Raw genomic sequence first — 6,000 nt, 5'->3', positions numbered from 1 at the left:
ACTTTCCATTAGCCCTACACGTTTCTACAAAATAAACAATTGCAATGTCGGCTATATGCTGGATGTGAGGGCACAAGATTGGCAATTATGTCCAACATTTTGCCAACAATACGCCATCAATTTCAATAACTTATTTCTTATCATGCGTTCAAAAAGGTCTCAAAGATTTTATTTCAGGTTTATTTGTTTTAATCTTTAAAATTACTAACACAAACTTCTTTTCATGTGGTATTGCTTCAAAACACAGTTGTGTGGTTGGCTAACATCGGTCAGAAGCATTGCCAGCGTTGTGCCAATTTATAACAATTTCGGTGTTTTCTTTAAAATTATGCAAATGTATACCATGATTTTGCTACAATTTTACATTTTAATAATAGGCTATCAATGCTGTTATTATTTTCTGATACCGTACAAGTATACTATGAATATTTAAGACCAGCGTTGGTCAGAAGTGTAGCCAACAGTTTGCCAAGTTTGTTTATGCCAAACGGAGCAGAGGTCTAGAAAAAGGTAGGAGCAACAGAAACGCGAACGTGATTCCGTGCTTGATACTGAAACAGTTTAAGTTTCCATTTGCCCTACACGTTTCCACAAAATAAACAATTGCAATGTCGGCTATATCCTGGATGTGAGGGCACAAGATTGGCAATTATGTCCAACATGTTGCCAACAATACGCCATCAATTTCAATAACTTATTTCTTATCATGCGTTCAAAAAGGTCTCAAAGATTTTATTTCAGGTTTATTTGTTTTAATCTTTAAAATTACTAACACAAACCTCTTTTCATGTGGTATTGCTTCAAAACACAGTTGTGTGGTTGGCTGACATCGGTCAGAAGCATTGCCAGCGTTGTGCCAATTCATAACAATTTCGGTGTTTTCTTTAAAATTATGCAAATGTATACCATGATTTTGCTACAATTTTACATTTTTATAATAGGCTATCAATGCTGTTATTATTTTTTGATACCGTACAAGTATACTATGAATACTTAAGACCAGAGTTGGTCAGAAGTGTAGCCAACAGTTTGCCAAGTTTGTTTATGCCAAACGGAGCAGAGGTCTAGAAAAAGGTAGGAGCAACAAAACGTGAACGCGATAACGTGCTTGATACCGAACCAGTTTAAAGTTTCCATTCGCCCTACGCGTTTCTACAAAATAAACAATTGCAACGTTGGCTACTTTATTTCAGCTTCACTGGATTTATTCTTTGAAAATATTAATAGCCAACAATAAAATGACTCTTTAACTAAATGACTCATGTGGTTTAGTGGAAAAACACAGTTTCTTTCGCATACCGTATTCTTGTACCAACAACGCCATGATAAAAATCGTTTGTTCATATTCAATTGCTTCAGATAATTTAGTGCAATAAATGTCTTGTGATTCAGAGAACACTTCCAGAAAGTTTAGGCTTTGGCGCCTCCAATACCCAACTAGCATAATCCGTTCTGTTTACATTGATTCAACGTCTGCAGACGTTGGTAAGGTAACTAACAAGCGATAAACTTAAAAACGTGGTTGCTAATTCAAGTTGCCAGGTCTTCATTTTTTTCTTATGTTCAACAAAAGCTTTTTTAATTTTCAAGTTTAACTATACTAAAATGTTTTGTAATATTTTTGAAAACATTTTTTCAGGACTAACCTCAAAATTTGCGTGCAGTTCAAGAAAATTTAAAACAACTTGTAAGCTTAATCGAATTCACTTGTTGATGTTTAGTAGCGCTCGACACAGCAGCATGATTGTGGTGATCATGTAATCATTGAGTTGCGGCTGCACTGCCGCCGCGCTGCTGACCTGTCTGCAGACGCTGAATCAATGTAAAAAAAAATCGATTGATGCAGTATCACTTGTTGATTTTGTTCTGAGAGCAGTCTCGCTCACTGTCTGATTTTGACCACGTGGGTGAGATTCTTGTGTCGCCAACAAAGGGACGTCTTTACTTTAAATGTAGCAAAGCTTGCACAATAGGCCAGCTTCAGGAGCAGTCATGTTGCGTCGAAATCTCTCCTCAATTTCTTGAAGCGAGATTTCACAAAACGATTGCTACTTTTACTTTCAACGATCCGGCAAATCGTTTTTTCTACTCCCGCGGTGCATAGAACAACACTGCAGGCACAATAATTGTTGTGAAAACTCCATTATGACGTCACTACTTAAACTTTGACTGGGCAATATGACGCGTTGAAGTGAAAGAGGCAACAAAGCTTTAGACTGCGGCGATGTGTTATATCAACGTGAGGAGATGCAATTTAGCAGAAGAACTTGGTTTGTTTTGATGAAGGAAGACAGAGGCCATGACTTAATCCTTTGCTAAAGGGATTATGACGTCACTCGATTCACTTCGACTGTTCAAGCATGGCGGTTGTGCTCAATACACAATTACGTGGAGAGCCGAAAGCACAATGCTTATGTGAACAGCGCTAAGAGGAATTTTTGCTTCTTGCATCGAAAATATAAAAAATCGAATTCAATTGAGATAGGCCTATTACGGCCGAAAGAAGTTTTAGAAATGATCAAAATGAAACTATAAGAATGACTTACGACAATGTTTATGAAAACCTGGTAAGTGAATGTCTTTTATTCATTGAACCTGAAATAATTGTGTAAAGTCGTTTTTGTCACTAGGCTACGTTTACACAATTTAAAGAAAGTTATAAAACTCAATTTAGAGAAAGTTATAAAACTCAATGACCAATGGAAAACTTTCATATGAAATATTCTCGTGACAAATTTAGTGCCAGTGCTTCTAGATGAGTGCTAAGAAGATATCAGCAAAGTAGCAGAGCTTGTGATGTCCCACAACATGTGTAGGGTTCTGCTCAATCTTTGATTTTGCTGCTCCGGCAGTGTTTGCCTGACTGCTTGAATGTGTTTGTATTTTTATGTCGTGTGGATAGGTCTGTGATGGTTGTAGAGTATTTGCAAATGTAGCTTTCATTGCCGTCAACTGAATAATAATAATAATAACATGTTTTATTTTGCGCCCATTGCGACAACATAGCCTACAGTAGCCTACACTGCGACCTACATACGCAACAAAACAGACGACTGGAATCCCAAAATAAACTTTAAACGTTGGCTGTCATTTGTAACAGTCGAAAATGTCTGTAACAAGTGCTGAAGCTTTTTAATATGATGGATGAAACCCCTGTCATTACATTCGATTTACATTTTGCAGGTAGCAAATTTAAGACAAGCTGTTGGCAAAAATGCAAGCGATTGTATCAGTGGACTTATTACCAACTATTATTATCGAACACAACACAGTTCAAAGCATGTCGAGAAAAAAGAAAGGAAAAAAAAAACGTCGTGAAGTCTAAGCACTCGTTTGATTGTTTAAAAAAGAATCTGAAAAAGATTGTTCTTGGTGAGTACGGATAAATGTTTTTACTACGACTAAATGATTATGTCATAACTATGCCATTTTGTTCTTTTGATTAATGTATGATGTAATTGTGAAGAGTATTGAGTAATGTATGAAAATGTTTTAGTGGTGTATTCGCAGTGATGTGAACAACGAACATGGTGGTTAGTAGGCTATGTCGGCATTTATATACTGATTTAACACTTCTTTTTTTACTTTCATGATTAGACATGGTGATGGCGCACGACAAAGCTGCTGCCGTGCAGCAAATTGATGAAGAGTTTCAGAGTGATTTCGAAATTGGAAGGACAGGCAAGGTGGCTGAAAACGGCAAAAACTAACTTTTGGTGAGCTTGTTATATGTTTGAAAGACAACAGCGCATGTGTTGCTTTAGTTGTTGAATAACTACTGTACACGCAATTAGAATGTATTGGAACTTGATTATTGCTCTGCGTGGCGCAGAATCGAATGATAAGTTTTTTGTCACGCACGTTGGAGAGAGGGATATTACATTGATATTGCAGATTGTCAATTAACTTCGTAGTATCCTGAACGACAACTGATCAAAATCCTACACAGTGGCGTAGCCAGAAAAATGTTTTGGGGGGGGCCAAATATTTGATGAATTGAAGAGAACAACAAAGTGTTTGATTTAAAGCCATCGCCACTTGATGTGCAGTGGCGTATCCTGGTGGGTTGAAGCAATAAAACTGGTAGCGGGGTTAGAGCGTGCCGAAGGCACGCGTATTCTAAGGGGGTCCGGGGGCATGCTCCCCCGGAAAATTTTTGAAAAATTACACTCAAATAATGGATTATAGCGCTTTCTGAAAACACTTTTAGGGTAATATTTGTATGAAATTTGTTAGCAGATAAACAGCTATTAACTTATTAAAGATAGCTCTTACACACGAACTGGCAAAAACTGCGGCTAAATTAGAGAACACCAAAAACACAGCTAAACAAAAACTCAATAACTACACAAAAGCCCAACAGAGTAAGCCATTCTGAAATTGCTTCCACAAATTAGTTCAAAGAAATGTAAATCGTGTAAATTTTGGGCGATTTACGATTTGGAAAATTTATTGGTGTCTTTCTGTGTGTCTAAAACAAGTCCTTGGGGGTGTTAATAGCCAGATCTCTTGGAAAACGATATAAATTTCTACAAACTTTATTGCATTTTCAACAAAGGGCTCAACTTCGGAATCCAAAGTTTGAAAATTTGGGGGGGCATTGCCCCTTTTGCCCCCCTGGTTACGCCTATGATTCCTACACTGTTGCCAAACAGCCCTCTTGATTTAAATATTTTTGTTTCATTCGCAGGAATTCACAATGATAAAGATACACAAGAAAAAGCTGCTGATGTGCAATGAATCTCCATCTGTCAATACGATTTGATGTGGCTTGTTTCTAATAAATGTGAAAATATACGAAGCTCGGCTGTTACTTTGCTTTGTCACAAAGGGAGAAGTGTTGCTTATAAATCCGTGTTGCTGCTGTTCTTTCGCCCAAGGATTAGCTAGGTTCAACAATAAACTTTTGGTGATGAGCGAGGTTTAAGTACAGAGACGTTTGGCAAATGTAGATGCCAATGCTGTTCAGATGTTTTATGCACCAGCTTGCTTTGCATGGCCAACCTTGGTCAAAGCGCGGGCATCACAATAGTCAATAGATCAGATGAAGCAGCATCATGGTGCATAAAAGTCAACCAGAAATTAGGCGCCAGATGAAGCAAAATGGTGCACAAACCATCTTGCCAACGTTGGCCAGATACAAATGCCAACGTTGGCAAGATGAAGCAAAATGGTGCATAAAACATTTTGCCAACGTTGGCAAGATACAGAAGCCAACGTTGGCTAGATGCAGAAGTCGACGTTGGCTAGATGCAGACGCCAACGCTGGCAAGATGCATACGCCAACGCTGGCCAGATGCATCCAAATGGTGCATAAAACATTTTGCCAACGTTGGTAAGATGCAGAAGCCAATGTTGGCTAGATGCAGAAGCCAACGTTGGCAAGATGCAGAAGCCAGCGTTGGCAAGATGCAGACGCCAACGCTGGCCAGATGCATCCAAATGGTGCATAAAACATTTTGCCACCGTTGGCAAGATGCAGAAGCCAATGTTGGCAAGATGCAGATGCCAGCGTTGGCAAGATGCATAATCCAATGTTGGCAAGATGCAGAAGCCAACGATGGCAAGATGCAGACGCCAACGCTGGCCAGATGCATCCAAATGGTGCATAAAACATCTTGCCAATGTTGGCTTCTGCATCTTGCCAATGTTGCGGCCAACTTCTTGCCAATGTTGCCCCAACAATCAATGTTTACTGGGAATTGATAAAGATGGTTGTTTTAATGTCTATTTTCTAGCATATCGTATATGTCGTAGTATCATTTTTCATATCTGTTTAGCTTTTTCTTTCTTTTTAATTGATTTTCAAATTTTCTGGCCCCCCCCCGAAAAAAACTCTTAGATTCGCGCCTGCTTCCGGAACCCATTCAGTTTGTGTTTGTCTAATTCATGAGAATCCCAATTTAACGTTGTAACAGTTGTATATATAAGACGTTGTAACCGGCCACGGAATTGGTTTTAACGTCTCCCCTCAGTCATTTGTTTAAACTGAGTGTGCTA

The 6,000-nt window shown here is 38.5% G+C and overlaps 1 long non-coding RNA gene across 2 annotated transcripts; it reads left to right on the top strand.

The window, feature by feature from the left end:
- Nucleotides 1-2,288: 2,288 nt before the first annotated feature.
- LOC145770780 (uncharacterized) lies at nucleotides 2,289-4,984 on the top strand. Of its 2 annotated transcripts, XR_014289168.1 has the most exons (4): nucleotides 2,289-2,567; nucleotides 3,184-3,372; nucleotides 3,598-3,716; nucleotides 4,691-4,984. It is a non-coding gene; the product is annotated as an uncharacterized LOC145770780 (long non-coding RNA). The 2 variants fall into 2 exon arrangements; XR_014289167.1 differs by having other exon boundaries at nucleotides 2,291-3,372.
- The last annotated feature ends 1,016 nt before the right edge of the window (nucleotides 4,985-6,000 follow it).

This window comes from Aplidium turbinatum, chromosome 5 (assembly GCF_918807975.1).
Source record: "Aplidium turbinatum chromosome 5, kaAplTurb1.1, whole genome shotgun sequence".
Classification (NCBI taxonomy): domain Eukaryota; kingdom Metazoa; phylum Chordata; class Ascidiacea; order Aplousobranchia; family Polyclinidae; genus Aplidium; species Aplidium turbinatum.
This window is presented reverse-complemented; position numbering and strand designations above follow the sequence as displayed.